Below are 18,344 nucleotides of genomic sequence, written 5' to 3' on the forward strand. Positions count from 1 at the left end.
ATTTGTCTCCCAGAAGAAATACCCATCTGTGGGAAATTCACATTGAGCAGGAGGATCAGACTTGGGTGGTGGACATCCTAAGCTGATTCAAGCTCCTTGTTTTTACCCTTTTGGATTAATTTTGCTGAGGAACTGTGCTGGATCATTCAAGCTGTGAGATACCCTTCCAGCCTTTTAGGCTAATCCAGGTAGACTGGGTTAAAATAGTGTAGATACTGACCCAACTCCCAGTTCCTGAGTTTGTCCTTAGATAACTAGGTTAGGGTGACCTCTCTCTACTACCCTTACCCTTTAAAGTCATTATTAAAAAGTGACTTTTATTCCTGTTGTGTCTTTCCCTGTAGGATCATTTGGATGTAAATAATAACAATGATACCAGAATAGAGGTGAAAAGGACCAAATGTGCAAAGTCCTGGGAAAATTCTGTAATTCAAGAAGATGTTAATTTGGATGGACAGGAAATAGCTGAGCTACGTTCTGATGTTAGTTTCAGCTCCCATGTTGGAAACTTTCCAACCTCCGAGTAGCACAGAACTACATGTGTCCATTACTATTGGAGACCAGATTTATGACCTTCTCATTGATACAGGAGTGAGTAAATCAGTTTTGTAAAGTTTTCCTGAGAATTGTAGAGCTATTTGTACAATGGATGTGGTTGGTGCTGCAGGCATAACTCAAAAAGTAGCTAAATTGCAACTAAAAATGATAACTCTTGGACCCTTCTCTACAGAGCACTCATTCCTTTATATGCCAGGATGTCCCATGAATCATTTAGGAAGGGATCTTTTATGTAAATTAAGGGCTACTATCCAAAGTACTGAATATGGTGATATTTCTTTACCTCTCCCAGAGGAATTTTTGAAGGTCTTTCCATTGCTTTTGTTCAATTCCAATAGTACAAAGGATGACTTCGGTACCATCTATTCAATACCCGAAGATATAACTAAAGACTTGTGGTCAAAATTATCCACAGATGTTGAGTTGTCAAAATCAGCTACTCCAGTTAGGGTTAAGTCAAAGGAAGGACCAGTCCCTTGTGTGCCTCAATATTCCTTGACTAAGGAAGCAGTAGAAGGTATAAGACCAATAATTGAGTCCCTAATCCAACAATGGGTAATTACACCTTGATTTTCTGAGTTCAATATACCAATTTTGTCTATAAAAAAGCAAAAACTAGATGAAAATAGTGGGCCTATTTACCAATTTATCCAGGATTTGAGAAGTGTAAATGATTACATCATCAAAACTCATCTAGTTGTGCCAAGTCCAGCTACTATAATTTCTTCCATTACAAGTCAGGCTAGATATTTCACCATGGTAGATTTCTGCTCTGCATTTTTCTGGATATCAATCCACACAGATTCTTGAAAGATCTTTGCTTTCATTTGGGAGAAAACTCATTAGACATGGATGAGACTTCCACAAGGGTATACAGACTCACATATCTTCTCTCAAATTCTAAATTGAGATCTAAAAATGATTGTTTAAAGAAAGTAAATTGGTGAATTTTGTGGATGATATTCTTATAGCATCTCCAAATGCAAAGATGTGTCTTAGGGATACCAAGATACCCACATCATACACAATATTCTCCAAAAAATTATACATTATTATTAAAATTAGGAAATAAAAGGGCAATATTTTTTGTGTGTGAATTCAACAAGCAAGGAATTTCTAAGAAAAGCTAAATAATGTCATCAACAGAATATATGATTGGAAATAAAGATGAGTGTTCATATGGTGATAGAGGTTATTTTATTTTTTATACTTCTATCCCCAGAGCCTAACAGAGAACCTGCCACATACAAAAACTTAGTACAATTTGTTGATTTATTGATAAAAAATGATTATAAATATTCCATTTGATATCTTCATGATTTTAGAAGAAATATATGAAGACCCAGAAAGTATTTTGAAGCTCAGGCATTGAATTTAATGGAATACAATAAAAGAATAAAACAGCATATGTAGGCACAAATTGGCTGTGACTGGAATAATTGTAGAAAACATCATAAAGGAGATCTTGAATTCTTTGAGTATTTGAATGATCACATTTAGTTTAATCTATTATGTCACTCTTATATTTGTATACGTAGATTATAAGTTCCTTAATATCAAAGAATGTTGTTCTTCTTTGGGTATTCTGAAGTACTTAGCATAAGAGCTAGGTGTGTTATGTACTTATGTGTAATGAGTATTTTTTGAATGAAAGTGGAATGAGTTTTCTTTTTCTAATTTGGAATAAAAAGTAATGAAGGAATTTTGATGTAGTTGGATTCAGTTCATTTAGATAAATATTCATTGAATAACTATCATGTGCCAGGAGTTGTGCTAGGTACTAAGGAAATAGATGCAACAATGCCATCTCTTAAATCCCTTCTTGATATTCCTGATTCTCTTATTCCCCTATTCTTAAGATTAATAGCAATAATAAACATGATCAATTTTCCATAGATGGGCCTTTTTTATGTCTCAACTTAGGAAACAAGGAGTTCAAACATTCAGAGTCTTGACAAGAACAAACTCCCTGTTCATTAAAAAAAAGTAGGGGAGTGAATGAATTATTTTCCTTAATAATTAAGATGGTTGATCTAAAATATATCTGATAACAGTCCATTATTGTAGTTAAGAGCAAGAAACAACATGAATTGTGTAGCTAGCTTTTGCAAATAATCGTCTTCTACAAACTGTAGCAAGATGGGGTTCAGAGTTTAGAACTCCCAAAGAAGGTATGAAACAGTTGGAAGACCATTGGACCAGCCCTATAAAAAGGAGGAGACCCCTAGGCAAACTAACTCAGTCCTGAGTGGTGGGTGGAAAGGGTAGAAAGGGAGGTAGCTCTCCATTTGAATCCCAGAAACTTCACCAGGTTTTGTGTTAGCTTGATCCACACTGCTGGGTCAAGCAAGTTAAATCAATACTAGTCATAGCCTGAAATCTACAATTTATTGAATATCATCCATTAATTAATATCAAAGACAACTTAAACAAGACATCTTTGAAGAAATATCAGCTACTTGGCGTCATCTGGTTTAGCTTGCACTGTCACCTATCTGCTAGCAGGCAGAAGCTGTGTCAACTGAGTGTAAAATTCCTTCAAAAGCTTTCCCTTTGGGGAATTGCAAAATTCTCACTCATCTAGGTTTAGTCTTAGACTTCCCTGAATCCACAATCCTTCCCCATCAATCCTTAATTCCTCTTATCATGAATCTATATCTTTATTATTTAATTAAAAGTTACCTATTAAAGAAACAGAAGTCATCTTGGTCTGATCCATTAACTCTAGAAGGATCCCCATATTGACAAGCTTGGCTGCTGGGGAGTTTACTGTGAGAGTTATCATAGGTATTTTTATAATTCCTAACCTGTGATTCATCCCCTCAATGATTGAAGATATTTATCACCTTGGCATTTATACACCTTAGCCATACTTAATACCTAAAGATATTTACCACAAAGGAGTTAGTGGACTTGGGCCCTTGTCTGTTAGGAGTTCTCAAGAAGCCCAGCTGTTGGGAATTAATTCTACTGGCCCATCCCCCAAAATTCACAGTGGTGAAGCTATAGACCAGACAACAGCTTTGAGAAATAATCCTAACAGTTGTCATCATTCATCTAGAATCTCTCGCCCACTGTTGGTTCCCACTGCAGGTATTTAGTACTACTAAAGGTGATTTAACTCTTCTGGAACCTGAATTTTTCCATTAATTTCAAAGCTTATGCTCCTACTGGTGCCTGATGCCAATGTCTGCTACCAAGCAATGATTACTTCATTGGTAGCATGTGCAAAATTATCTACATTCTCTCCATATATCCAAAATCAAATTGAACTGATTGCAACCAGAATTTTCTTAGGATCAACTCCCATCCCTTCTTCTACCTTTGGGCTACCTACATCTGAAGCCACTGAGAGATGAGCCTTCTTTTGCCAATTTAAAATTATACCATCAGTGTAATTGTGGACATCATTCCTCTTACAAAATGAAGCAGGTCTAACTCTCCAACATTAGGAATAATTCAAGAAGCACTGGGGAAGTACAGTGAAGGAGAGAAGTACAGTACAGGAAAAGTGAATTCTTTCCTTGAGGAAAGCAAATTGTCCTTGATTTGGAATAATAAACTCATAACAGTCTTTGAAGTCCAACATGACTAGCTCACCATATCAATGAAGTTAGGAATAGCTACAAAGATTGACATGAAAATTTGATTCTGCTCCCAATAATCCATTTTCAGCCACAAAATATAAATTGGCTCAAAATGGGAATAATGTACAGGAAGTTGGGTAAAGAAATCTATATTGCCTAATGGGGAGGTAGGAGAGAAAGGGAATAAAAGAAGCAGGAAAGTGCTATAAGGGAGAACAAGTTAATGCAGACAGTATTCAGAAGCAAAAAATAATATTGAGGAGAGACAGAGGGGAGAGAGAGAGATACAAACACACACACAGAGGGAGAGAGAGAGAAGATAGTGAGAGAGAGAAAATGAAAACTGTTAAAAGTCGTAAAAATGAATGGAATGAACTCACACAAAAAATGGAAATGCTTAGTAGATTGAATTAGAAAACAGAATCCAATAATATGTTGTTTGCAGAAAACATACTTTTAACTGAGAGACACAGAGTAAAAAATAAGGGGCTAGACCAGAATTTATTATGCTTCAGCTGGTTAAAAAACAACCAAAAAGAAATTGGGTGGGGATCATCTCAAGACAAATGAGAAACATAGACTCAATTAAAGAAATACAGAGGAAAAGTATATTTCAGGGGGCAGCTGGGTAGCTCAGTGGATTGAGAGCCAGGCCTAGAGACGGGAGGTCCTAGGTTCAAATCCAGCCTCAGACACTTCCCAGCTGTGTGACCCTGGGCAAGTCACTTGACCCCCATTGCCTACCCTTACCACTCTTCCACCTATAAGTCAATACACAGAAGTTAAAGGGTTTAAAATAAAAAAAAAATCTAAAATAAAATAAAAAAGTATATTTCACTAAAATATACCATAAACGGTGAACTAAAAGCAACACTAAGAACTTTTTAAAGGAAAAGTTAAACAGGTTACAGAAGGAAATAGATAGTAAAACTATACAAGTTGGAGGTGATACAATTTTACCTTTAAGAAGTATATAAATATAACCAAAAATAAATAAGAAAGAAGATAAGGAGATGACTAGAAATTTTGAAAAAAAAATAGGTATTTAAGACCTTTTGAGAAAATTTAATGGCAATAGAAGTGAGTATGCATTTTCTCAATAGTACATGTCACTTTCAAAAATAATTGACCATGCATTAGGACATAAAAACCTCACGACCAAATGCAGTATAGCAATATTAAATACATCATTTTAAGATCAAAATGAAAAATATTACATTTCATTAAGTGACATAAAGACAGAGATAAATTATTAATTGATAAGTGATCTGCTCCTAAAAATGAGTAGGTCAAAGAACAAACCATAAAAAGAAATAATTTCATTAAAGAGTATGACAACAATGAGATATTTACATTAACAAAATTTATGGGATGCACTCAAAGTAGTTCTTACAGGAAAATATATACCTCTAAATGCTTTTGTGGATACAAGAGGAGAAGAGCCACCTTATGAATTACACATGCAATTTCAACAAACTAGATAAAGAATAAAGGCAAAATCTCCAAATAAAATGTATACCATGAAAATTTGAGCAATAAGAAAAGAGAATAGGAGAAAGATGTGGAATTGGACTAGGAATGAAACCTGCTGATGTAAGAGCTTTGGGTTTTCCCATTCCTAAGTTGAAACTCAAGTGATCTACAACAAGAAAAAAGTTTTAGTTCCAGAAGGAATTTGGAGGATAAAAAGATTTTTATCTTAACAATAACCTAAATAATAACCAAATAAATCATAGGAATAATTGTTAGTAAGTGTATAGTTCAATGTGGAACTTCATATTGCCAAAGAGTTACAAGGACTTCAAAGAAGAATCACTTTTGCAAAACGTAATTAAATGTTATAGTCTTGTGATAGAAATTGTCTTTTTTCCCTTTTTAGTTGATTAAGATGTGTATTTTTCATATCTGGCCTGATAAATATGCTTCATTCAAAGCAATTTCCTGAAGTGTAAAAGTGAAGGAGATTGAAATTCCTAAAAGATGATATTTTTAGACTCAAATGGATATATCTTTATAATATTTCCCCCAAAGCTCTCTCCTCCAATATCCTATGATATTCTAGTATTAAAAACCATTAGATCCCACATTCAGAGGAAGGACTGCAGGAGAGGAAACATATAAGAAAAACAACTGCTTGAACCCATGGGTTGGGGTGGACATGATTGGGGATGTGGCCTCGAAACTACCACACCAATGCAACTAACAACAATTTGGAAATAGATCTTGATCAATGACACATGATAAAACCAGTGGAAATGGGCGTTGGCATGGGGGGGGTGCGGGGGATGAAGGGGAAAGTAGGAGCATGAATCATATAACCATGTTAAAATGAATATTAATAAATGTTTTATAAAAAGGGAGGGAAAGGTTTGAGGGGGATTAATAGAACTTAAATAGAAATAGGAGGGGAATAAGAAAAGAGAGGGTGGGAAGGAAAGTAAAATTAGGATGGAGAAAATGGGGACTGACTAAAAACAAAACACTAGTGTGAAAGGAAATAGTGATAGAAGAAAGGGCAGGATTAAAAGAGGAAATCAAAATAATGGGGAATACACAGGTGGTAATTATAACTCTGAATGTGAATGGGATGAACTCATCCATAAAATGGAAGATAGCAGAGTGGATTAAAAACCAAAATTCTATCATACACTCTCTAGGAAAAACACACAGGAGACAAGTAGACACAGACAGGTTAAACATAAGAGGGTGGTGGAGAATTTATTGTAAATCAACTGAGAAAAGTCTCAAACATGATATAATAAAAATGACTATCCTTCCTAAATTAATTTACTTATTCAGTATTATACCCATCAAACTACAGATAAAATAAAAGTTATATAGTTAGAAAAAATTATTGCAAAGTTCATCTGAAAGAACAAAAGATCTAGAATATCAAGGCAACTAATGAAAAAGAAATGTGAAAGGCGGAGGCCTAGCATTACGCGATCTCAAACTATACTCTAAAGGAGTAATCATCAAAACAATATGGTACTAACTTAGAGATAGAAGGGTGGATCAAAGGAATAGATATGGGGTAAATGACAGTAGTAAGATAGTATTTGATAAACTCTAAGATCCCAGGACAAGAACGCACTATTTGACAAAAAATGTTTGGAAAATTTGAAAATAGTATGGGAGAAATTACGTTTAGTTCAACATCTTATACCCTATACCACTTTCTACATATGAACATATGCATACAAAAGATCAACTTTTGTTTTCTATTTTAAATTATGAAAGAATATATATTGAGATAACGAATATATTATATCGGTTCACATTGTCCACATAGTTTTGAGAGCATAACTAGAAACAAATCTTCTTGACCTAGTTATCTTCCTTTCCACTATTCTATGCTGTCTCTTCTCTAAAAAATGTACACCTTAGTATTTAGGAGGGTAAGATATGCCCTTTTCCTGGAATAGTAGTAGTCAGGAAATTTAATGGCTATTTCATGGTAAGAAGAAGAAATGCTCTATGAAAGACATGTAAAAATTTTGGAGGTGCATTCATAGATAGAACATCTGATTTGAAGTCTCAGAATCTGGGTGGAAATCTTTGTACTGTAACTTTCTACTTGTATCATGTCATATAAGACTTTTCATGTCTTTGGGTCTCAGATCTCTTAACTGTGAAGTAAAGAAGTTGGACCATGTGATCTCTAAAATTACCATGTCAAATTAAAAACCTTTGATTTTATAAAATCCTGAAGCAGGAAAATCAAAGCTCAAGTCACATACATTTCTAACTTTTGAGTTTAAGAAATGTGTCAGGATGAATGTCCTTATCAGTGATAGGAAAAGCAGATTCAGACTGAGCAGAATTTGGAAGCATATATGAATGTTGACATATTATATACATTATTGGTATGTATGCTTCTTTACAACTTGTTCTATATGTTTAAAGGCATAGAGTAATAATTTTAAAATAATTTTATACATCAATATTCTTATAATGAGTAATTCACTTTAGCTAAAATAGAATTGATTGAATCATCTCGTTAAGATTTATTTTGATTCAATTGGCCATAACCGTGGAAAACTTGACTTTTCATCCATAGATCTAGGGGGCATAAATCACTTCACCTAGAGTTAGTAAGATATGTGCTCAAATACTTCATATACTTGCTTGTATAACCTTGGACAAGTCACTTAATTTTTGACTGCTTCCATTTCCTTGTTTGTGAATTAGGAATAATGATAATTGTTTCATAATGTTCTGTGAGAATAAAATGATATATTTTTAAAGTATTTCATAAACTTTAAAAATAGTGTTATTATTATAACAAATGATAATTTTAGCTTAATAAACTGCAAGTGTATTATGATTATGGAGACCCTGCTTCACAACTGTGGGTATATAATTTATATATATGCATATATATAAATTCATATACTTATAAATAATTTGCATTTATTAGAAAGTAAACTTAGGGCAGTTCATCTTTTTCTCTCTCATTTCCCCCCTAGAATTAACATTTTTATGAGAATATAATGTTGACTAGATTTGAAAAAAGAAACTAGAGTATTTTTTAGCTAATTAAAATATAGTCTACCAACTGAAAAAAACTTATTCTTATAATGGAAAAAACAGTAATGTAGTTTTAATTTTGAAATTTTAGATAATGTGTTAGAGAGCTGAGATTGAGATGTACTTAAATTCTCCAAATTAATAATGTATCACTCAATTTAATTCACTAAGAATTTACTTGCACACAATGACCTGGCCTTATTCTAGGATTTGGGAATAGAAATTGATTATATCTCAGGTAACTTTCTTAACATCTTGGATGCAATTGCCTCATCATTGAAATTATAGGAAAGGTTTTTGTGTGGATCAAATGTGATTATTCATGTAAAATATTTTGCTCATCTTAAATGAGTAACTCTAATCAATGAAAAATAATACATTTAATAATATGAGATATATACAAAGATTTGGCAAGGGGTGGTAGAAAAAACACTAAGTAGTAGCATTGAGGAGAAAAGTGATCATGAGAAATTTACACTTGAGCAAAACATTGAAGGAAGTTTGGGATTCTGAGAGGGATATGAAGAGAGAGAAAGAGAGAGCATCTCAGGCATAGGGGACAGCTTTTTGAAAAAGAACAGATGAGATATGGACTGACATGTTCTGGGAACATTAGGTAGGCTAGTTTGGCTGGAATATTATGTGCACATAGGGGAATAAAATGTTACAACTCATTGATTTTATAGACTTTATTTAGCTTCCGTCTATGTGGAGCTCTTGATTTGAACATTTTTACTCTATTGGTGGTTTTGTTGGTCTGTAAATATAGATAATAAACAAAACCTGGCCACTGTTTGAAGACAGTAAGCCTGGATGGAAAATTATTGTCTTTCAAAAATCATTTCAAATAATTTATTACAACAAACTTTAAATCCTTCATATGTTTCACAGAAAACTCATTCTTGTCTTAGATCACTTGTGCTCCTCCTTAGGCAAAGGGAAAATCACTTTAAATTTGTGAAGTATTTATTTCATAATTGCCTGGGATTCAACAACAACAAAATAACAATTTCACAAAAACTCAAAAAGGACAGTTAGATTTCTCAGACACACATGGATTTTCAAAGAATTTCAGGGTCATATATAAAACAAATCCTTTTTTCTTTCAATCTCACTATTTTTTCTACCTCAAAAGATTTTCAATATCAACCTGAAAAAATACACTAATTGATTTCAAAGGGAACATGTGCTTGAAACACAATGAAGTGCTAAGCTAGATTCTCTAAGCAAGTAAGATTCACACACACACACACACACACAAATACCTTGCCAGATAAGAGAACTATAGACTTTTAAAGAGAGTAACAACCTTAGAAATTATTTAGTTCAAAGACTGTATTATGCAAGTAAGAAAAAAAGGTCAATAGAAGTTAAATGGCTTGCAAAGAATACATAAATTGCCTAATTCTTAATCTAAAGTTCTTGCCACTAGAGCAAATATACATATATAGGTGTTGTTTAGTCCTTTCAGTTCTTCATGACCTCATTAGATTTTCTTGGCAAACACACTGGGTAGAGTGCCAATTTCTTTTCCAGTTCATTTTATAGAAGAGGAAGCTGAAGGAAACAAGGCTAAATGACTTACCCATGGTAACATAGATAGTAAGGTAATGTAGTTGAACTCACTTCTTTCTGACTTTAAGCCTAGAGTGCTATGGTATAGACACAAGGTCACCCATATATACATCTATCTATCTATCTATCTATCTATCTATCTATCTATCTATCTATCTATATACATACATACATATATGTCTATGAATGTCAGTGTGCATATCTATATCTATGTATACACAAACACAAATATCAGTGTTGAAGGATTTTTTTATATTTCTTTTGTTAAAATTACAAATGAGTTACAAATGAAATTGATAAGATAATAGTGCTTTACCACTGGCAGTCAACACAACTCTAGAATCTATAGACTCCTGATTTTATGAATAATTATGGCATCAAGGGAATCTAAGGATTATAAATTTGCTTATTGACCACAAATGGTAAGATTCTCATAAGAAATTAACCGACAAAAAATACAATTGTTTTTGTTGCTGTTCTCATTTTTATAAAGCTTTTACTTTTCTTAAGTAAACATCTTCCTCCTTTTATCCTTTCTTTCTACATTTCCTAATCCTTTCCTCTCAAATTCATTTCAACTCAATCCAACCAACATTTAAGAAGGCCTTGCCTTCTGTTGATGAGGTACCATCTTTAGTGCTAGAAACTGAGTGATCCCATCTAGCACTAGTAGAATTCATAGACTATGCATGATCTTTCTTCCATATAATAACTCTTCAAATATTTGAGAAAATTTATATCCCCTCTATTGTTCATCCTATAGGAGAAATATGTGCTGTTATTTCAATAGTGCCCCCTGCCATGTGATTTCCTTGGCTTATATGATAGAAATTTTGATTTTATTATTGATTGCTGATGTAGGAGCAGATATATCAGTCAGTCATACATAAGAGAAGCTCTTTGCAGTTTTCAAAATGTTTTGAATGTAATCTATTATACTATTATATAGGTCAAAATTGGTAAATTTCTTGAATGTTGTGCAATTTATTTTAGTATTTATGTATTTCTTTTTTTAACCCTTACTTTCCATTTGACAATCAATACTGTTTATTGTTTCCTAGACAGAAGAGTTGTAAGGTATAAACAAGGAGGTTAAGTGACTTTTGCAGGGTCACACAGCTAGGAACTGTATGAAACAGATTTGAACCCAGGACTCCCTATCTTTAGGCCTGGCTCTTATTTCACTGAGCCACATAGCTCAGTATTTATGTATTTCTTAACATTTTAGCATATATTTAATAATGTTATTTTACTATTTTTCTATCTTTTTTGTGTATGTCACTTACAAAGATTTTTTTAACATTGTATAACCCTAACATTATTTTTCTCAAAAGTGCTATGGCTTTTGTTATCAAAAATGTGGGTAATCTTGGGATCTTTAGGTTAAGGGAAGGAATAAAGGTGAGATAGGTATTAGGAGGAGGAATGAAGGGAAATGGCTGAGTTTAAGGAAGGAATGGACAAGGCAGTATTTGGAGTGTAAGGGTATAGGTGAGGTATCCAGGAGAGGCAGCTTAAAAGACTAGAAACTCAGGTTAGAGACAGAGGACACTGGGGGAGGAGGGGAAGAGGCTGAACCTTTCCAGGCAGGAAAGGTACTTCTACAGACACAAGGAATAGTCAGAAATGGTTTAAATCTGACTTGAGGGCTTTCTTGTCAGTTTCTCAAATCTTCAAAGGAGTAGTTTCAAGGTTCCTCCCTGTCACTGAAACTGACGAGGATCCAGGAGTAAGTATCTGGCAACTACTTCCTCACAAAAATGGATGCCCCCAGTTCCCTCAAGAAATAAAGAGAATAATTCCTTCCCCTTTGACCCTTGCCTAATTCTTCAACACAATGATTCACCAGAGGGTTTGATTAGGTAACAAGGGGATTTATTAATATTCAGGGTTAGTCAGAGGGAGAGAAGAGTTTGGAGTTTCTGACAGCTGCTAGGGAGAAACTCAAGATGGGGGAAGGTCACAGGAATGGGTTAGACTGAGAGAGAACCTGCTTTCTCAGCCAGGGAAGATTTGGCTTCTTTTAAAGTAGAGGGTATACTAAATCAATAAAGTAAGGGATAGTTTGATTCAAAGATGTCCTATTTGCCTATGGGGAAACTAAACCCAGAAAGTCTATTCACTAAAACCCAAAAGCCACCCTTCCTCCCAAAGCCCACAGGAAAAACAGGAAAGGTAACAGGGAAATAGTATGGAGAAGGTCAAGGAGAGGTCCAGAGAAAATTAGCTAAGTTCAAATTGTCCAGAGACAAGACACAGGCCAAAAGCAAAGCCGAAAGCCAAAGGCAGAGCTTCAGTTGGTCCTTCCACTCTCCTCAAGCCTCAGGAACCAATGACTGTCAGGATTCTAAGGTTTAATTGTCTGAAGTTTTCAGTTAACTTTTGCAAGGGCAAAAAGCCTTTATTGCATCTTTGAATTAAACTTTATTGTGAAGTTTTATAGTGAGTTTTTTGAATGCATGTGCTATGTTATAGCAGAACTTTTTTATTTCTAATATAGCACATTTATTCTTATATGTATATGTTATCTCTTTGGTAATGTGTAAACTCTTTTAGAGCAGACAATTTTCTCTCTGGGATTAGTTTTATTTTATGTGGGATAAGCATGTCATCTCTGTTTTCATCCAAATAGATGATAGTCCTTTAAAGAGAATGGCAAAAAAAAGAAAAAAATAAGCATAAACTGATAAATAATTGATTAAAGATATAATTTATTTTTCTGAGTCCTTATATGCTACTAGATACTTGAGACTGTGCCTTTAGTTGGCATTTAACTTTTGTAAAAAGGGTGCAAAGAACAGCACTTAATCTGTAGCCTCAAAATAACTTGGTTCATTGAGTTGACAACTGTGATGACTGTAAGACACTAAGCTTTCTCAGCATATTGTAAGTAATCAGGTTAATGATAACTAGCTAACATAATGGATATAATTTAATACTGAGTCATCCTTATCTACTTTATGAGTGCATGTCCTTCTTATTAGGGAACTACAATTAAGCAGTCTCTTTAATTAATCTTGGATGGAGGAAGTAAACATTATGAAAAACATCTGTGTGCAATACTTTTCAATGTCAAAAGTTGCCCTTGGTATCTGTATTTCCACTATTCATTATCTGAAGACATTTCATTGAGAATTTGTTCTTGAAAATATTAAAAGAAAAGTCAATAATCACAGCATCCATGGGGAAGAAAGCAATCAATCCATAAAACAATAAAAATTAATTGAGGTTCTAGAGAAAAGACATACATATTACAGTGTCTTATTTTCTTTATGAGGGGGTTCAGGTTACCAGCTATTTTTTAAGTATGTAGTTAGGTGCTCTTGATCCATTCAACCAGTGAGCCTGACAACATCAGTCAGTCAGAGTTTTAGTGCTTTGAGGGTACTGAAGTGATATAATCTATTGTTATAAACTTGAATACCTCTTCTGGTGTTTTGATCTGATGACTCTCTGCTATTAATTAATATCTCAGTTTCATTTAACCAGTTGGCATAAGTGGAGAGTTTTTATATTCTTGGAGTTTTCCACACCATTTGTACTAGAAGGCCAAATTCTAAAAATTAAATACCAAAAATTCATAATCTAATTGAGGTGATATTTAATCTCTCTAGAATTGGTCATTTATCACATGGTGCTTGAGACATACTATACAATTTTAATGTGTGCCTTTATGGTTGTTTGATTATATTTATTTTATAGGTTGCCTATTTAAATAGTTAAAGTCTAAGATTATTGTCTACAATAGCTCATTTCTCTCCTTCTTATTACTATTATTATTTTTAACCCTTACCTTCCATTTTAGAATCAATTCTATGTATTGGCTTTAAAGTAGAAGAGCAATAAGGGTAGACAATGGAGGTTAAGTGACTTGCCCAGGGTCACAGAGGTAGAAAGTGCCTAAGGCCAGATTTGAACTTAGGACCTCCTGTCTCTAGGTCTGGCTCTCAATACACTGAACCACTCAGATGCCCCCTTATTAAAGATTATTGACCTTTACTCACCATAAAACATATTAACAGCATTCCTTGTATAGTGCAAAGAATACTAGGATTGGCAATGGAGAGGATCATGATTCATGTACCACCTCTGGCACTTGTGGTATGATCATTTGTACACCACTAATGTCCTCTGGGCCTCAGTTTCATAATCTTAAAATGGAAATTAAAATCTTAAAATGAATCCCATTTTGACCAACATGATTTCACAAAGTAAAAAGAAGCAATAGAGGGTAAAAAATGTGAAGAAAATTTGGCACTATATCAACCAAGTGGAAACAATCTAAGGGCTTTAAAAATTGAAAATGAAATAAGAATTACTAATAGAAGGAAAATCAATAAGATCACATTTCATTTGAGGAAAGCAATTACTTCACAACTCCTTAGGGACAACTATATATAAATATGTGTCTTTTAGGATGAAAAATAGCTTGGCCAATGGACATACTATATTTTTGTATTGGATAATTAAAACAACTACAACTACAAATGGGCACATTGCACAACTGAGATGTTGCTTGTTTGTTGACAGTTTCTTGTTGCACAGTAGTTAATCATTGCATTAAAAGGATACCACTATTCATATTGAATTTAACATGGTAAAAGATGTGCATTTATTTTTTGAAACCGTGTACATTTAAGATATAACCTTTTTTTTAAAACCCTTAAGTTCTGGGTATTGGCTCACAGGTGGAAGAATGGTAAGGGTGGGCAATGGGGGTCAAGTGACTTGCCCAGGGTCACACAGCTGGGAAGTGTCTGAGGCCAGATTTGAACCTAGGACCTCCCGTCTCTAGGCCTGACTCTCAATCCACTGAGCTACCCAGCTGCCCCCTAAGACATAACCTTTTTAATAAACATTATTGTAAGAATGATTTTCATTTTTGATACCCATTCTATTTTTTGAAATGGTTCATAAAAATCTTGCATAACAACCTTTAGAAATAGGATCATTTTCAATATACTACTTGTTAGCCTAAATTTTAACCAAATCATAATTGTATGTAAAAGAAGCTTTCAATTGTAAATAAAATAAAGGAAATATGCTATCAACTCAGATAGAGATTAAATTTAGCTTTTGTTTTATTTTTACTTTTTGACTCCACTTTTGACATTTTTTAGGGTTGTTTTTAGTTGAGGAAAGGTAAAAACATAATTCAGATGAAAATGGAATGTCATAATATCCTATAATATCATATAGTAAAAAGAGGAAATAAAGGATGGGTGCCAGTCAGTGGTATGAAAAAAATATATGCTATGAGAAGAAAGAGAAGCTTTTAAGCAGGAAAATACAGAATAAAATAATTCTTAGTCAATTGACCAAAGAACACTTCTTTTCTGAAGAGTAAAGTTATGGAATGAATACCTAGCTGGAGAGGAGATTCACATATGATCAGACAATCAGATATTTATTTCACTTCCAATAATGCCAAGGTATTGTTTCTCCAGCTTCCTCTTCTCAAATTATGCAAGGGGTGAGTATTCACTTTATCTTAATCTGTCCCAGTTATTACAGAATCAGAATGTCTGGTATTCTTTCATTCACATGACCAAGAAGAAATGAAATTCTTGCTACTCCTATCACTAGAACCCTGCTGATACCTATCTTCCCCTCTCTCTTTTAATATGGTAATTTCAAGGGATTAGAGAAAATGCGAACAAGTGATTAGCTGATATATGAGAATGATTGCCTCCTACTTGTAAATGATACCAGCCACTACTGAAAGTCATAAATAATGGACACATGAAATGTGCAAAAATTTAGACACTACTAGCCACTCAAATAGTAAGAATAGGAAAGTTTCCAAATATGTGAAGATATAAAATGAAGAAAGAATGAAGAGACAGTCAACTTTTCTTGTGTTTTTCGATTAATGAGCTCATTTCCCAAAACTTCTACGTATTTCTTACTTATTCATTGAGTTGTATTTATTTATCTGTTTATTTTTTCACTTGAACTTGTGACTTCATTGGTGTTTGAACTGAAAGAGTCTTCAGTTTATTGTCTTTGAATTTTGGATAGATATTCAAAGTGAAGAGCAATTGCTTGTTTCTATGAGATGTGGAATCAACTAATCAAAAAGTAGGAAATAAAACTACATTACATCTCTTCATAGGTAGGTAAGTGACATGGGCAATAGAATGCTTAATCTGCAGTAAGAAAGATCTGATTTCACTCAGTTTATTCAACCTCAGACACTTACAAACTGTATTCTGGGTAAACCACTGAACTCCTATCTGCTTCAGTTTCTCCAATTGTAAAATATATATAATAAAATAGCATCTGTCTCCCAGTCTGGTAATAATCAAATGAGTTAACATCTATGAAGATTTGACAAAAGCACCTGGCACTTAGTAGGTGCTTAGTAAAGGTTTGTTCTCTTCTTTTCTTCTTGAATCAAATCAAGGGCTTATCTCCAACATAACTATTACTTCCCTTCTTATTTTCCAACCCTGACTCAAAGCACCACTGATCCTTGAGGTGATTTCCATAGGCATGGATCCTTCAAAGCAATATGATCTTAGTGAACCAGAAACAGATGATAGTAAATAAATATTTCTTCCATTCTCAACAACCTCTCCCCAGTATCTCCACATATATTCAACCATCATCATAGCAAGAATCTGTGCTCAGAGGCAGTAACCAGTCATTAATGCTATTTGAAAGCAAAGAGTAGGACATAGTAGTATAGTATCTGGGAGGCTTGGTATATGTGGGAGCAGCACAAGAAGATCAGGGGCTTCCATGCCCAATGCATCCCAGGATATAAAACTTTTGGGTAGTTAGGAAGTCAGGGGCTTACCAGCAAGGTTGTGGAAACAAGCCCAGTGCACCCCAGATTGCAAGGCCTCTGGGTAACCATTAACATAAAAGCAGTAAGACACATAGTCTCTCCCCTTAGCTTGAACTTAGTCAATTCTCCTCTCCAAGTTACTCAATGCCCTGCCAAGAAAATCATTGAAGCAGAAGTACTGTAAGAGGAACATACAGTATTGGGTCATACATTAATATGTTACCTGTGATTTATTATCCTATAGAGAACACTGCTTAGAGCCACTAAGGCAATCTACATCCATTGTTTCCATCTTGTAAATCATTACCAATCATTGTTCCTGCAAAAGGCTTACCTAATTCTTTAGCCTACATAATTTTCCCTATAAATTTTGCACCCTAAATCAATAAATTCAGGCACCACCCAGCCTTCCTGAGTCCATCTGCATTCTTACTCTTGGGGACCCCCAACCAGGTGGTCCCCAGTGGGCCTGACATGTATGACCTAATATTACCAATCAACAAAATGACCAACAATTATCAACAAGAAAGTATAAAGCACTAATTACATGTAGCCATTCAGTGCCTAGAGTTTATATTTCGATCAAAAAGACAAAATGTTAAGTGAGTTACCTACAGAATTCACATATAGTAGTTGGAAGATAATCATAAAATAAAGAGGTCATGAATTTGAGGGTTTGGGTAGGGTTAGGTAGAATCACCTGAAGATGATATTTGAGAAGGATCTTAAAACAATTAAGGGTGGAAACTTAAGTTCTGGTTTTGAAATTAAGTCCCACAAAGCAATATGGAATTTGAATTTATTCCTGACTCTACCTTTTATTCTCTGTGTGACCTTGAGCAAGTTACATTCTCTCCATGTCCTAGATAATATACAAAACTCTAAGTTGCAAAGAAAGTGTCAGTCTACATTAGTGGAGTTTCCATGATGGAAGAGTCCTATTACAAGTGAATTCTATATGTATACACAATACATTTTGGTAACTTATGTTTAGAAAACTACTAAAATTTAAAAGTTCTTCAGTATGGAATTGTATGTCCATTCTCTGTGTATTTTCTTTTCTCCCCTCCCCACATAGACATCATTATTATCTAGTTATTCATATTTGTACTTGTAAATGTTTATATGTAAAACTATATAGCTAGAGTTGCTTATCACAAACTGGGACCATCGGCTTCTGATTGTTGATTCTGATTCATCATATATTATCTAGAATCAGATATATTAAAATATTCCATTATGTTATGACTCCCATTACTATAACTTTGAAAACATTAATCAAATCAACGCAATAATTCTTA

This window comes from Gracilinanus agilis, chromosome 3 (genome assembly GCF_016433145.1).
Source record: "Gracilinanus agilis isolate LMUSP501 chromosome 3, AgileGrace, whole genome shotgun sequence".
NCBI classification, from domain to species: domain Eukaryota; kingdom Metazoa; phylum Chordata; class Mammalia; order Didelphimorphia; family Didelphidae; genus Gracilinanus; species Gracilinanus agilis.